This window comes from Triticum urartu, chromosome 3A (assembly GCF_056163025.1).
Source record: "Triticum urartu cultivar PI428250 chromosome 3A, HENAU_Tu73, whole genome shotgun sequence".
Lineage (NCBI taxonomy): Eukaryota > Viridiplantae > Streptophyta > Magnoliopsida > Poales > Poaceae > Triticum > Triticum urartu.
The window spans coordinates 80,677,139-80,694,870 of NC_141875.1; positions in this window are offsets into that span (position 1 = coordinate 80,677,139).

The window sequence follows — 17,732 nt, forward strand, 5'->3', positions numbered from 1 at the left end:
CCGCGTTGATGTCTTCAATTCTCTACTTTAGGTCATCATGATGAAGTCATCATCCTTTCTTCGGGAACTCCATCGCACTTACAAAAGAATAAAGGGTGGTTATTCTGGGAGAATGAACCTCTGCAAGGTTGACTATCTGGTCGTTAACATCGATGAAGGTGGCGGAAAGTAACTCTCGAATGGAAACTTAAGACAATATCGGGAGCAAAGTAAGTAGGTACCATGAGAAGTTTCGAGCGAGTAGGCAATCATTTGATGCCTGAAACCAAGTGTGAAAGGGGTCTAGAGCAACGAGAATAAGTATTGCGTCTGATACCAGAATAGATCACTAGGAAGGTGGCTCACGAATTACCTACGAAACCAAGAGCAAGGAATAACTTTGTCAACAAGGTGTACAAGAGAGTCAGGTTTCGATCCTGTGGAACTGTGGGTTATGGGCCCACCATGTGGGTTAAAAGTAGGAAGGGCGGTGACGTCTTGCACGATCATGTAATCAAGGCGTGTCAGAGGATAGCCTATCAGTTATGTCGGCAACAACATTGGTACCAAGGGCGAGGGACGAAGAGAACCATTTTCCTGCTCGTTGAACGAGGCGGGCCAATAGGCAAAGTTCTCATCCATCGGTGGTTACCGGAATGTCATCAACAATAGTATCAGGGTTACACCAGACATGATGGTACACCGAGGTGTTTGCATACGCAGGGAATTACTACTGCTCAGCTAAGTCAGATTACAAGAAGGTTAAACAAAACAATGGAAAAGAAAATATGATTATCATATTAAACAGAAGAATGGAAAGGAAAATGCGTTTAAACACATATTTCAGGGGTATATCCTTCCCAAGGACAAGCAGAGCATGATATCCATGTCAGGATATAATGTAGAAAACTATTTAGGTAAGGTGAGCGAAATTTCATGACTTTACCCATACAACGGTGTTTGGATATTTGAGCAGGAAACATTTAGCATCTGGGCTTCAAATGTTCTTGTTGAAAATCGGAGTACCACCGACATGCTTCGAGATAGCATTGGCATGGTCTTCAAGCAAAGGTCAGACTCAGGATGCCTGAGAAGAAAAAGGTGCTACACAAATTGACGAGACTGAAGGAAATATGCCCTAGAGGCAATAATAAAGTTATTATTTATTTCCTACTAGAATTGTATTAACCGGAAACATAATACATGTGTGAATACATAGACAAACAGAGTTGATCAAAGATGGTTATGTTTCCTAACCATAGACATGAGTTGTCATTTGATTAACGGGATCACATCATTATGAGAATGATGTGATTGACTTGACCCATTCCGTTAGCATAGCACTTGATCGTTTAGTTTGTTGCTATTGCTTTCTTCATGACTTATACATGTTCCTATGACTATGAGATTATGCAACTCCCGTTTACCGAAGGAACACTTTGTGTGCTACCAAACGTCACAACGTAACTGGGTGATTATAAAGGTGCTCTACAGGTGTCTCCGAAGGTACTTGTTGGGTTGCCATATTTCGAGATTAGGATTTGTCACTCCGATTGTCGGAGAGGTATCTCTGGGCCCTCTCGGTAATGCACATCACTCAAGCCTTGCAAGCATTGCAACTAATAAGTTAGTTGTAGGATGATGTATTACGGAACGAGTAAAGAGACTTGCCGGTAACGAGATTGAACTAGGTATTGAGATACCGACGATCAAATCTCGGGCAAGTAACATACCGATGACAAAGGGAACAACGTATGTTGTTATGCGGTCTGACCGATAAATATCTTCCTAGAATATGTAGGAGCCAATATGAGCATCCAGGTTCCGCTATTGGTTATTGACCTGAGACGTGTCTCGGTCATGTCTACATAGTTCTCGAACCCGTAGGGTCCGCACGCTTAAAGTTCGGTAACGATCGTAATTAGGGTTTTTGTGTTTTGATGTACCGAAGGTTGTTCAGAGTCCCGGATATGATCACGGACATGACGAGGAGTCTCGAAATGGTCGAGACATAAAGATTGATATATTGGAAGCCTATATTTGGATATCGGAAACGTTCCGGGTGAAATCGGGATTTTACCGGAGTACCGAGGGGTTACCGGAACCCCCCGGGGGGTTATTGGGCCTACATGGGCCATAAGGGAGAAGAGGAGGGCCGGCCAGGGCAGGCCTCGCGCCCCCTCCCCCCCTAGTCCGAATAGGACAAGGAAGGGGGGGCGGCGCCCCCCTTTCCTCTTTCTCCCTTCCTCCTTCCTTTTCCAACAAGGCAAGAGGGGGGAGTCCTACTCCCGGTTGGAGTAGGACTCCTCCAGGCGCACCCATAGGGCCGGCCGCACCTCCCCCTCTCCCTCCTTTATATACTGAGGCAAGGGGGCATCCCAGGACACACAAGTTGATCCTCGTGATTGTTCCTTAGCCGTGTGCGGTGCCCCCTTCCACCATATTCCACCTCGGTCATATCGTAGCGGTGCTTAGGCGAAGCCCTGCATCGGTAGAACATCATCACCGTCATCACGCCGTCGTGCTGACGAAACTCTCCCTCAATGTTTTGCTGGATCGGAACTCGAGGGACGTCACCGAGTTGAACGTGTGCAGAACTTGGAGGTGTCGTACGTTCGATACTTGGATCGGTCGGATCGGGAAGACATACGACTACTTCATCTATGTTGTGTCAACACTTCCGTTGCCGGTCTACAAGGGTACGTAGACAACACTCTCCCCTCTCATTGCTATGCATCACCATGATCTTGCGTGTGCGTAGGAATTTTTTTGATGCGTTCCCCAACAGTGGCATCAGAGCCTAGGTTTTATGCGTTGATGTTGTGCACGAGTAGAACACAAGTGAGTTGTGGGCGATATAAGTCATACTGCTTACCAGCATGTCATACTTTGGTTTGGCGTTATTGTTGGATGAAGCGGCCCGGACCGACATTACACGTACGCTTACGCGAGACTGGTCCTACCGACGTGCTTTGCACACAGGTGGCTGGCGGGTGTCAGTTTCTCCAACTTTAGTTGAACCAAGTGTGACTATGCCCGGTCCTTGCGAAGGTTAAAAAAGCACCAACTTGACAAACTATCGTTGTGGTTTTGATGCGTAGGTAAGAACGGTTCTTGCTAAGCCCGTAGCAGCCACGTAAAACTTGCAACAACAAAGTAGAGGACGTCTAACTTGTTCTTGCAGGGCATGTTGTGATGTGATATGGTCAAGACATGATGCTAAATTTTATTGTATGAGATGATCATGTTTTGTAACCGAGTTATCGGCAACTGGCAGGAGCCATATGGTTGTCGCTTTATTGTATGCAATGCAATTACGCTGTAATGCTTTACTTTATCACTAAGCGGTAGCGATAGTCGTGGAAGCATAAGATTGGCGAGACGACAACGATGTTACGATGGTGATCAAGGTGTCGCACCGGTGACGATGGTGATCATGAAGGTGCTTCGGAGATGGAGATCACAAGCACAAGATGATGATGGCCATATCATATCACTTATATTGATTGCATGTGATGTTTATCTTTTATGCATCTTATCTTGCTTTGATTAACGGTAGCATTATAAGATGATCCCCCACTAAATTATCAAAGTATAAGTGTTTTCCCTGAGTATGCACCGTTGTGAAAGTTCTTCGTGTTGAGACACCACGTGATGATCGGGTGTGATAGGCTCTACGTTCAAATACAACGGGTGCAAAACAGTTGCACACGCGGAATACTCAGGTTTAACTTGACGAGCCTAGCATATATTAGATATGGCCTCGGAACACGGAGACCGAAAGGTCGAGCGTGAATCATATAGTAGATATGATCAACGTATTGATGTTCACCATTGATACTACTCCATCTCACGTGATGATCGGACATGGTTTAGTTGATTTGGATCACGTGATCACTTAGAGGATTAGAGGGATATCTTTCTAAGTGGGAGTTATTAAGTAATATGATTAATTGAACTTAAATTTATCATGAACTTAGTACCTGATAGTATCTTGCTTGTCTATGTTTGACTGTAGATAGATGGCTCGTGATGTTGTTCCGTTGAATTTTAATGTGTTCCTTGAGAAAGCAAAGTTGAAAGATGATGGTAGCAATTACACGGACTGGGTCCGTAACTTGAGGATTATCCTCATTGCTGCACAGAAGAATTACGTCCTGGAAGCACCGCTAAGTGCAAGCCTGCAGCAGGAGCGACACCAGATGCTATGAACGTCTGGTAGAGCAAAGCTGATGACTACTCGATAGTTCAGTGTGCCATGCTTTACGGCTTAGAACCGGGTCTTCAACGACGTTTTGAACGTCATGGAGCATATGAGATGTTCTAGGAGTTGAAGTTAATATTTCAAGCAAATGCCCGGATTGAGAGATATGAAGTCTCCAATAAGTTCTATAGCTGCAAGATGGAGGAGAATAGTTCTGTCAGTGAACATATACTCAAAATGTCTGGGTATCATAATCACTTGACTCAACTGGGGGTTAATCTTCCTGTTGATAGTGTCATTGACAGAGTTCTTCAATCAGTGCCACCAAGCTACAAAAGCTTCATGATGAACTATAATATGCAAGGGATGAATAAAACTATTCCTGAGCTCTTCACGATGCTAAAAGCCGCGGAGGTAGAAATCAAGAAGGAGCATCAAGTGTTGATGGTCAATAAGACCACCAGTTTCAAGAAAAAGGGCAGAAGAAAGGGAACTTCAAGAAGAACAGTAAACAAGTTGCTGCTCAGGAGAAGAAACCCAAGTCTGGACCTAAGCCTGAGACTGAGTGCTTCCACTGCAAGCAGACCGGTCACTGGAAGCGGAACTGCCCCAAGTATTTGGCGGATAAGAAGGATGACAAAGTGAACAAAGGTATATGTGATATACATGTTATTGATGTGTACCTTACTAATGCTTGCAGTAGCACCTGGGTATTTGATACTAGTTCTGTTGCTAATATTTGCAACTCAAAACAGGGGCTACGGATTAAGCGAAGATTGGCTAAGAACGAGGTGACGATGCGCGTGGAAAATGGTTCCAAAGTCGATGTGATCGCGGTCGGCACACTACCTCTACATCTACCTTCGGGATTAGTATTAGACCTAAATAATTGTTATTTGGTGCCAACGTTGAGCATGAACATTATATCTGGATCTTGTTTGATGCGAGACGGTTATTCATTTAAATCAGAGAATAATGGTTGTTCTATTTATATGAGTAATATCTTTTATGGTCATGCACCCTTGAAGAGTGGTCTATTTTTGATGAATCTCGATAGTAGTGATACACATATTCATAATGTTGAAATCAAAAGATGCAGAGTTGATAATGATAGTGCAACTTATTTGCGGCACTGCCGTTTAGGTCATATCGGTGTAAAGCGCATGAAGAAACTCCATACTGATGGACTTTTGGAACTACTTGATTATGAATCACTTGGTACTTGCGAACCGTGCCTCATGGGTAAGATGACTAAAACACCGTTCTCTGGTACTATGGAGAGAGCAACGGATTTGTTGGAAATCATACATACAGATGTATGTGGTCCAATGAATGTTGAGGCTCATGGCGGATATCGTTATTTTCTCACCTTCACGGATGATTTAAGCAGATATGGGTATATCTACTTAATGAAACATAAGTCTGAAACATTTGAAAAGTTCAAAGAATTTCAGAGTGAAGTTGAAACTCATCATAACAAGAAAATAAAGTTTCTACGATCTGATCGTGGAGGAGAATATTTGAGTTACGAGTTTGGTCTAGATTTGAAACAATGGGGAATAGTTTCGCAACTCACGCCACCCAGAACACCACGGCGTAATGGTGTGTCTGAACGTCGTAATCATACTTTATTAGATATGGTGCGATCTATGATGTCTATTACTGATTTACCGTTATCGTTTTGGGGTTATGCTTTAGAGATGGCTGCATTCACGTTAAATAGGACACCATCGAAATCCGTTGAGACGACGCCTTATGAACTGTGGTTTGGCAAGAAACCAAAGTTGTCGTTTCTGAAAGTTTGGGGCTGCGATGCTTATGTGAAAAAGCTTCAACCTGATAAGCTCGAACCCAAATCGGAGAAATGTGTCTTCATAGGATACCCAAAGGAGACTGTTGGGTACACCTTCTATCATAGATCCGAAGGCAAAACTTTTGTTGCTAAATTCGGAGTTTTTCTAGAGAAGGAGTTTCTCTCGAAAGAAGTGAGTGGGAGAAAAGTAGAACTTGATGAGGTAACTGTACCTGCTCCCTTATTGGAAAGTAGTACATCACAGAAACCGGTTTCTGTGACACCTACACCAATTAGTGATGAAGCTAATGATAATGATCATGAAACTTCAGATCAAGTTACTACCGAACCTCGTAGATCATGATGAACCTACAAACTATGAAGAAGCGATGGTGAGTCCAGATTCCGCAAAATGGCTAGAAGCCATGAAATCTGAGATGGGATCCATGTAAGAGAACAAAGTGTGGACTTTGGTTGACTTGCCCATTGATCGGCAAGCAATTGAGAATAAATGGATCTTCAAGAAGAAGACTGACGCTGACGGTAATGTTACTGTCTACAAAGCTTGACTTGTTGCAAAAGGTTTTCGACAAGTTCAAGGGATTGACTACGATGAGACCTTCTCACCCGTAGCGATGCTTAAGTCTATCCGAATCATGTTAGCAATTGCCGCATTTTATGATTATGGAATTTGGCAAATGGATGTCAAAACTGCATTCCTGAATGGATTTCTGGAAGAAGAGTTGTATATGATGCAACCAGAAGGTTTTGTCGATCCAAAGGGAGCTAACAAAGTGTGCAAGCTCCAGCGATCCATTTATGGACTGGTGCAAGCCTCTCGGTGTTGGAATAAACGCTTTGATAGTGTGATCAAAGCATTTGGTTTTGTGCAGACTTTTGGAGAAGCCTGTATTTACAAGAAAGTGAGTGGGAGCTCTGTAACATTTCTGATATTATATGTGGATGACATATTATTGATTGGAAATGATATAGAATTTCTGGATAGCATAAATGGATACTTGAATACGAGTTTTTCAATGAAAGACCTCGGTGAAGCTTCTTACATATTGGGCATTAAGATCTATAGAGATAGATCAAGACGCTTAATTGGACTTTCACAAAGCACATACCTTGACAAGGTTTTGAAGAAGTTCAAAATGGATCGAGCAAAGAAAGGGTTCTTACCTGTGTTACAAGGTGTGAAGTTGAGTAAGACTCAATGTCCGACCACCGCAGAAGATAGAGAGAAAATGAAAGATGTTCCCTATGCTTCAGCCATAGGCTCTATCATGTATGCAATGCTGTGTACCAGACCTGATGTGTGCCTTGCTATAAGTCTAGCAGGGAGGTACCAAAGTAATCCAGGAGTGGATCACTGGACAGCGGTCAAGAACATCCTGAAATACCAAAGAAGGACTAAGGATATGTTTCTCGTATATGGAGGTGACAAAGAGCTCATCGTAAATGGTTACGTTGATGCAAGCTTTGACACTGATCCGGACGATTCTAAATCGCAAACCAGATACGTGTTTTTATTGAACGGTGGAGCTGTCAGTTGGTGCAGTTCTAAACAAAGCGTCGTGGCGGGATCTACATGTGAAGCGGAGTACATAACTGCTTCAGAAGCAGCAAATGAAGGAGTCTAGATGAAGGAGTTCATATCCGATCTAGGTGTCATACCTAGTGCATCGGGTCCAATGAAAATCTTTTGTGACAATACTGGTGCAATTGCCTTGGCAAAGGAATCCAGATTTCACAAGAGAACCAAACACATCAAGAGACACTTCAATTCCATTCGGGATTTAGTCCAAGTGGGAGACATAGAAATTTGCAAGATACATACGGATCTGAATGTTGCAGACCCGCTGACTAAGCCTCTTCCACGAGCAAAACATGATCAGCACCAAGGCTCCACGGGTGTTAGAATCATTACTGTGTAATCTAGATTATTGACTCTAGTGCAAGTGGGAGACTGAAGGAAATATGCCCTAGAGGCAATAATAAAGTTATTATTTATTTCCTTATATCATGATAAATGTTTATTATTCATGCTAGAATTGTATTAACCGGAAACATAATACATGTGTGAATACATAGACAAAAACAGAGAGTCACTACTATGCCTCTACTTGACTAGCTCGTTAATCAAAGATGGTTATGTTTCCTAACCATAGACATGATTTGTCATTTGATTAACGGGATCACATCATTAGGAGAATGATGTGATTGACTTGACCCAATTCCGTTAGCTTAGCACTTGATCGTTTAGTTTGTTGCTATTGCTTTCTTCATAACTTATACATGTTCCTATGACTATGAGATTATGCAACTCCCGTTTACCGGAGGAACACTTTGTGTGCTACCAAACGTCACAACGTAAATGGGTGATTATAAAGATGCTCTACAGGTGTCTCCGAAGGTACTTGTTGGGTTGGCGTATTTCGAGATTAGGATTTGTCACTCCGATTGTCGGAGAGGTATCTCTGGGCCCTCTCGGTAATGCACATCACTCAAGCCTTGCAAGCATTGCAACTAATAAGTTAGTTGCAGGATGATGTATTACGGAACGAGTAAAGAGACTTGCCGGTAACGAGATTGAACTAGGTATTCAGATACTGACGATCGAATCTCGGGCAAGTAACATACCGATGACAAAGGGAACAACGTATGTTGTTATGCGGTCTGACCGATAAAGATCTTCATAGAATATGTAGGAGCCAATATGAGCATCCAGGTTCCGCTATTGGTTATTGACCGGAGACGTGTCTCGGTCATGTCTACATAGTTCTCGAACCCGTAGGGTCCGCACGCTTAAAGTTCGGTGACGATCGTAATTAGGGTTTTTGTATTTTGATGTACCGAAGGTTGTTCGGAGTCCCGGATATGATCACGGATATGACGAGGAGTCTCGAAATGGTCGAGACATAAAGATTGATATATTGAAAGCCTATATTTGGATATCGGAAACGTTCCGGGTGAAATCGGGATTTTACCGGAGTACCGGGGGGTTACCGGAACCCCCCCCCCCCGGGGGGGGGGGGGTTATTGGGCCTACATGGGCCATAAGGGAGAAGAGGAGGGCCGGCCAGGGCAGGCCGCGCGCCCCCTCCCCCCCTAGTCCGAATAGGACAAGGAAGGGGGGGCGCCCCCCTTTCCTCTTTCTCCCTTCCTCCTTCCTTTTCCAACAAGGCAAGAGGGGGAGTCCTACTCCCGGTTGGAGTAGGACTCCTCCAGGCGCACCCATAGGGCCGGCCGCACCTCCCCCTCTCCCTCCTTTATATACTGAGGCAAGGGGGCACCCCAGGACACACAAGTTGATCCTCGTGATCGTTCCTTAGCCATGTGCGGTGCCCCCTTTCACCATATTCCACCTGGGTCATATCGTAGCGGTGCTTAGGCGAAGCCTTGCATCGGTAGAACATCATCACCGTCATCACGCCGTCGTGCTGACGAAATTCTCCCTCAACGTTTTGCTGGATCGGAACTCGAGGGACGTCACCGAGTTGAACGTGTGCAGAACTCGGAGGTGCCGTACGTTCGGTACTTGGATCGGTCGGATCGGGAAGACGTACGACTACTTCCTCTACGTTGTGTCAACACTTTCGTTGCCGGTCTACGAGGGTACGTAGACAACACTCTCCCCTCTCGTTGCTATGCATCACCATGATCTTGCGTGTGCGTAGAATTTTTTTTGAAATTACTACGTTCCCCAACACTGCGTATCCGGATTCGTCTCGTTTTTCTGATCATTTTTCATATATAAAATTTTTTCATCTGAGCTACGGTTAATTTTGTATGAATTTCCAAAGTTTTAACAATATTCTAGAATTTTTTGTTTAATTTAAATCCGAATTGACCAAGTCAATGTGACTAGTCGGAGAGGTGGTGGCCCATATGACACTGATTTAATAATTTCCAAAATATTTATCTAATCTATTTAGATGGGACCCACTTGTCATTTGCTAAAAGGGCTAGTTAGCACTAAACTAATCCTAAGCTAAACATAGCCTAATTAACAAGGGCCGACCATTAATAGACAGAGTCCAGCCGGCCACACACGCACACCACACACAGGCACGCCGTACACACAACACACATACATACACAACACACGCGCACACAGTGCTAGGGATTAATTCTGTTCTCTGTTTAGAAAAGATAGCATTTTGTGATTTTCATAGGAATTAATTCATGCATCAAATTGATTTGGTTCAATGGAAACATTTGAGCTTTGACAAATGTACTACCTACAAATATTATTCTTACTCCTGTTAACAGTTTTTTAGTTGCAGTTTAGGGGCTGCCCAGAGGGTTACTCAGTGTAATATTCATAAAGCTAGCCATACTAGACTGACTAGCAGCAGTTTAAGCAGAGAGGTGGGCATTGGCGTGGCGCAGGCTCGACTGGGAAGGCGAGGCATGCACGGGTGAGCGCGGGGCGCGGCCGACGCGGCTAGCGGTAGTCGGGTAGCGAGCGTCAGCAGAGCAGCGGTAGCACGCGGCAACGGAGACGTGCAGCACGGCACGGCGGCGTGCGACAGCGGCGCATGCAGTGCACGGAGCAGAGCAGGTGCCACAGCGGCGGTCGGAGGCGGTTGCGGACTCAACGGCGACAAGTTGAAGCAGGCAAAGGAGGGGTCCGGGAGAGGAGCCCACAGCGAGCTCGGGGGCGCGGTCGAGGAGGCCGGGGGTGGACTGGAGCTGTTGGAATCGACGACGACGGCCGGAGATGTACGCGACGGGGACGACGACGATGGCGGGCGTACAGGGCCTCCCCGGTCCAACCCAATAGCGTAGATGAAGGAGGAGTTGTTGGTGAAGCCCCTGGACGTCCCAGCTCAACGCGGGGATGACGACGGCCGCGAGGACGACAAAGCCGTGGCAACGGCTGCGACTGCGATCGCTGCGGAGATGAGGACGAGTGAGGGAGAGGAGAAATGGATCTGGGGGCAGCTAGGGAGGGGATTAGGGTTTGGGGAAGGGGCGCCAGGGTCTTGTAGACTATGGGGAAGGTCGTGGATGGCCGGCACCTGGCCGGGGTGCCATGGATGGCCTCCACGATCCCCTCTGCCTCCTGTAGCATGAGGAAGGGGAAAACAGGGGGTGGGCTGGGCCAGTTATAGTTAGTTGGGCCAAGTGGCCTAGTAGGTTAGGTCCTATGTTCTTTTCTTTCTGTAGTTTTCTTTTCTGTTTTCTATTTTTATTAAAGGCAAAGGATTTTTGGTTCAACAGGGTACTTGACACATAAATACTATGTAATGCTATGAGCTAGCACAACATGTTCAAAGTTATTTTGAAGCATGCAAATATTTATTTAAATTGAAAAGGATCAATTACAGGTTGTTGGTCCAATTTTAATTAGTTTAAGGGCATTTTGATTACTCATAAAATGTTGGTTTCTTTCAGGAAAATTGTTAGTGAATTTTTGCAACCCATTGGACATTTTTGTTTTACTGTTTGAAGAAATAAATATTTGACTTTCTTTTCAATTTGAATTTGAATTCGGTTTGAATCAAAGTGAGGTTTAGAAATTTAATTGCGATGTCATGGCACCACTAGTGTGTGGTTACTCTAGCTTAACTACCGGGGTGTTACATATGGCTGGTGGAGGCTGTATGGTTAATATGTTTTGCGGAAAGCCAATTTTTCCCTACAACAAAGGAATAAATTTTATTTAACTATCATGGTGGTTGTTAAACATTGAGAAGGTTCAGCCAACTCAATCCCAATTAAGCATCATCATTAAAACCAATCAAATTATATTAAGAGTGATGAGATTCACATGATAATCCAAGAAGTAGATACTCAAGATGTCCATAACCGGTGACACGGCTAACCATAATTAGTTTGTACACTCTGCAGAGGTTTGCACACTTTTCCCCACAAGACTCGATCTCCTTCGTTGGATTTCTTGCACTACATGATGTTTGAGAAACGGATGACCGAGACACAGTCTTTCTGAAGAGGTCCCCTTAACCGATAGATAGGCCTGTACACCTACAATCCCCTACATATGCTAGCCCATCATGGAAAGGTTTCCCACAACTTACTCAACTATGCCAGAGCCCATAATGGCATGTGGCTGCACACGGAAGTTTCTAGCATGAATAATCTTATGATCCCTTTGAGCCTGGGTGGCAGTCCATAGGAGAATCACACGGTACCCCGGGATTTCCAAAAATACAGGCAGCACTGGGTTCCCCAGGTGCCTCAATCCACCCAGATGTGTATTAAATTTGCCACCTTAAGTTAACCATTAATTGACAATACTCACATCTGTCATGAATACACTCAAACCCAAACCATGTCTACAAGCATAGCATAGCATAGCAATATAAGCAACGTAGAAGTATCTCCCAAAGGTTTGGTAATAAACAGGACAATAGGTACTACCTCATCTACTTCCCATAACCCACAATTTAATTAGATCCTAACCATGCAATTGTTTGAGGGTTGATCTAATGCAATAAAACTGGGTAGTAAAGAGGTATGATCAAAGTGTTACTTGCCTTGCTGATGATCCGTGAAACTTAGAGACTCGTAGTAGCATGCTTCGCACTCCGGTTACTCTATCGCAAACAAACAAGCATACAATAAGCAATCAAGCAAAGATGCATGGGTAAAACTAAAATAAGAAGATCTAACCAGAAAGTTCAACTTAAGAACTCCGGTTTGCAAAAAGAATCAAAACAAACAAAGCAACAAAACTCAAACTGCGAAAGAAACAAGGTTCGATTACCAATCTGGACTAAAGTTAAATTTTATAGTAGCAAAAACTTGTTTAAGTTGACTAAACAGAAAGAGGGCTTCGAGACGAAACTCTAGGTGCTAGAATCGCCCGATTCCGGTAAACGGGCGAAAAGATAAACTAAAACGAAAATCGGATTAGAAATCGCGATCGAAAATAATCGCGAAAAATCCGAGAAAAAGAAAAACTGACGAACAGACTAACGAACGAACGATTGCTGTTTGCGGTTAAACGGTGAAAATCGTTCGTTAAAATGAACGAATAAACGGGCGTTCACTAAATAACTAAACCAAAAAAAACGAACTAAATAAAAAACATCCGCGGTTTGTTTTAAAAAAACCGACGGTTTTCTAACGAAAACCGCGGCGGTGGCTACCTCGACGAATCCGGCAAGGGTGGTCAGCAGCGGGGCGACGGCGTGGCTGCGAGGGGCGGCGGCGGCGGGGCGACGACGGGATCAGCGGCGGCGCCGGCGTGGCTGCGAGGGGCGGCGGCGACGACGTCGGGTTTCGGCGGCGAGTCCAGCGGCGGCGGCACGGGTTTCGTGGCGGGGCTAGGGTTTTGGGTGCGGGGGCTGGCGGCTCGGGCCATCGGCCTTTAAAGGGCCAGCCGGGTACAGTGTCCCAGGCGGACACGGCCCGGTCAAGTCGGTAACTTTTTTTTAAATAATTCTGCACCGAAAAATGAATAAAATAAATAATAAACGGACTCCAAAAATCCTGAAATAAATTTTCCCCGTCCTCTAAAAATATATCGGACAAGGTGAACATTTATTTGAGACTCTAATGCAATTTTGAAAAACGCATATTTTTCCTAAAAAATAGCAATAAAACTCTGAAAAAAATCTTATTTGATTTTAATATTAAATCTCCAATATTTCTTTATTTTAGGAAGTCATTTTATCCCCTCTCTTTTATTTTCATAAAAGAAATATTCGAAGAGAAAATAATTAAAATCAAACTATCCTCTTTTCAAAATTTGAAAAAACTCAAATATGAAAATAACGAAATCCTCAACTCTCTCCGTGGGTCCTTAAGTTGCCTAGAATTTCTAGGATCAAGCCAAAATGAAATACAATATGATATGCAATGATGACCTAATGTATAACATTCCAAATTGAAAATTTGGGGTGTTACATCTAGATACATCAGTTTCTCCGACGTCTAGATATATTCATATTTATCCGTTTCTCCGACAAGTATTTCCGAACGGAGATGGTAAATAACAACTAATCTCTTATATTCCGTAACCCAATAAAACTGATCAGTCACGACTGCATACCTATTTTGTCACAAAAAAGCAATGGCAGGAAATCTATGCTTACAACAAAATTATGATCTTATTTTGTCTATTTGTTTTGGATCAAGGTTGGTCTCATATGGTCCTCTTGTTGACTTAAACAATATTTGGTCTTCGTGACAACACACAGGCACATACCTAATAAAATAATAATTTGGTAAGCCCATGCCCACAAAATTTTGTATCAAAGCTTGAGATGCCAATTGTTGCTACCAAAGAGATTGACCCATGTGGGTGGGGATGGGAAACCTGACCTTAACTTTTTTTATGCTTCCACCACCATCATCGTTGGAAATGGCTGAAGACCCCTTTTGGGACTCTCCTTGACTCCTTGGGCACAAGCCTAAGGACATTGTTCCGCTCATCTATGAGGCCTCCAGGAGAAAAAAATGGAAGGTGCGGGAGGCCCTCAAGCACAAAGTGTGGATCCTCAAGATCACCCCCATGCCCTTTCTGTCGAGCACATCATGGAATTCTTCCCTCTTTGTATGCTCCTTCATGAGGTCCATCTTAACGATCTCATCGAGAATGACATCCTTTGGAAACATACAACTAGTGGGCAATACTCGGCGACCTTTGCATAAAAGCGGAATGGATAAGATGGTTTGGAAGGCTTGGGCTCCTCCAAAAATCAAATTATTTGCTTGGTTAGCGCTTTAAGATAGAATTTGGACCGCCTATAGGTTGGCAAAGTGTGGGTGGCCAAACAGTGATCTTTGCCGTCTGTGCATGAGGGTGCAAGAATGCATACCTCACCTCTTGTACAAATGCCACTACTCTCGAAGGCTTTGGTCATTGGTCATTGAGAAATACTACATACTCGCGCTAGACACTTCCGCTTGGCCCTCTTTTGACTCGGTTAAAGATTGGTGGACGAGTACTTGTGCCGACGGCATGCCAAACAGACAAGCCAAGGCATCCCTCACCATGCTCGTGTCATGGACAATTTTGGAACAAGCGTAACACGAGAGTTTTTAAACATAAGAGCGCTTCACCTACAATCTTGCTCTCCTCCATCTCTACTAAGAGCAACCTTTGGATTGCCGCTGGTGCAAAAAAGCTAGGGTCTTTAATTTTGCGTAAGTAATCTGCATGCCGTGTAATTGGGTGACTTGTGAAAAACACTTTTCTCTCTTATTTAATGGATGAGACAAAGCTTTTGCCTCTGTTTAAAAAATACATTGACCCTGATTTCGGTCTTGGTTCAAAGCTCCACTTCCTTTCTAAAACACCAGAGAATCTACTGTCGTATTAAATCATGCCAATTTTTGGTAGTCCGATGCCATTTGTTAATGTAGTATCCGGGCGCTTTGTGTTGCATCATCGAGATAGTTTACAATGCACGTGTGTATGGATTCAAAGTTTGCTAAATGAGGTACCTGGTTGTGGAATTTTTTTTGAGAGGTGACCAATCACTATCTACGGACACACCCAGGGGCGTCCGTTGAAGTTTCAGAGGCTGGATTAGCTGTCCATCTCTGGATAAAGATCATCCACGGTTCCCCTTGCCCTTGCCAGCGCCTTTACCGTCTTTGTTGCGGAAGTACTGCTCGAAGATGCAAAATGGATCCAGCCATTTGCCCATCGCCGGAGTTGTCCGCCCCGTCATTGTCTCCTCTTTGGGGAGCAATCTGGACATGGCACGGACCGCTCAGTTCTACTCTAGGGCGTGGGCGCGTGTGTTTCTCCTTTGCCGCTTCTGTAGGATATGCGGGCATTGGCGGCTTCCTCCTCCAAGGCAGCACACACCATCACATCTGCCGCCTCCACCTCCACCATGCCGGTAGTGAGGCGGGTCTCAGCCACCTGCATCCTCTCCTTATGACGGCGGGCATACCGGTCACTGCCCTCATACATCAGTGCACCGAAGATACGGTGGCTGACAGACCTCGAGCCTCCGGCACCGGATCCAAGCGCCAGTTGCACCGACACAATGGATTCTCGTTGGACTGATTCCAACATTGGTCGTGCGTACTCCTCTTGGGAGCGGCGGAGGGCCCTGCGAACGACCATAGCTTCATGTGTCTCGAATGGGACGTCACCCCAGTAGACGGATCGGGAGTGGTTGGAGTCAAACCCGTTGCCCGCCATCGCTGAAGGGAGCTTGGGGGCGAAGTAGAGTGGAGTGGCTAGGATTTGATCTGAGGAGCGGATGGGGACAAATATTTGTGGGGTCCGAGTGTGCCGGTGTGGCCGGATCCAACATGGCGAAAGCGCTCGAGCCTCTCAATATCCGCCTTAGATTTGAACTGGATATGACGGGTGCCGGTCAGTCTGGACGTGTAGGGACGGTATGAGGCGTTCATCTGGGTCAGATTTTTTTGACCGGTCAGTGACCGACTCGTCCACCGTCCACCCGGGCATATTTTGGGGGGAGGGTTGAGGCGCACAGATGTAGATGCTCTAAGCTCCGCTAAAAATAACTATACCATCCAAGAGCTCCTGTCATGAATCAACCCAACAAATTTCATCCAAGAACATATATACATATAGGATGTAGTTTAACGTTCATTTCTATATACTCCCTCCGTTAACGTTCATTTCTATATACCCCCTCCGTCCAGAAATACATGTCGGGGAAATAGATGTACCTAGATGTATTTTAGTTCTAAATACATCCATTTTTATCCATTTCTACGACAAGTAATTTGGGACGGAGGAATATAAGCTAAAAGCAGCACAGATCCAATAATCAGAAAGCAAAATGCACTGGCTAACATGCCCAACATTTTTCTACGTAGAATTCTCCTTTGAGGAGAATGGTTTTGCATACCAGCTACACAAGAGACTCCTAATTTTACATCCCAACACCACTTAAAAACAGATAACATATAAATCATACAGACCTGGTCCAGAATTTTAACCAGTACTAAGTGGCCAACAGAATGTAAGTAGTGAGAAGGATGAAAACACAAGATTGCCATGTCTCTGCATCTAAAACACGTGGTACTGCATTGCATTCTTCAGGGTGATGCGGCTTCAAAAGAAATTGTTTTCAAACATCACCAGGAAATTGTAGTTTGTTCAAGAATGGTGATAACAGCTTCTTTTGCTAGATTCTCCTCCTTTCATCCTGATGCCAGATGTCCAATGATGCATTTCATGGAGAATTACCCAGTGCAAACGCCCCATAGTTACCTACTAAAGCAGAAGGCCATGCCAGGACGTAGGGATGAACACCAGCATCAAACGCCACCCGAAACAGCTTAACCAGCTCCATTGTTTCTAAGCACAGGGAGAGGAGCCAAGGCGAGTTCTGGGGCTCATCATCCATCACTGTTGCCAAGTAAGCAAAGCCATCCATGATCGCCACAACATTCACCTCTTGTGGTATGGCCTCAAGGATCTGCGTAAGCGGTGCGTGCATATCAAACACCTTGTCCAGATACCAGCTCCCAGCATTGTCACCCTCTGGTTCACAAAGCAACACACCTATGCTGAAGTCACTGGCATAAACAATACAGGGCCTGGAATGATTTGCTTCACCTAGAACAAAGTGGCAGCGCGGGTTCTGCAGACACTGGGGGAGCTCAGCAACAGAGAATTCCATTGTTTTGGCGTCTAGAGTAATCATAAACTTCTGATTCGTGTAAACCCAGTACAGGAATCCATTCGCCTGCATGCTACACTCATCTTGAAGCCACAATTTTTCCTTGGCTGGCCTGGCCGGAACTTCCACCCATGGAAGGACAGACCATTCCCAGGTCTCG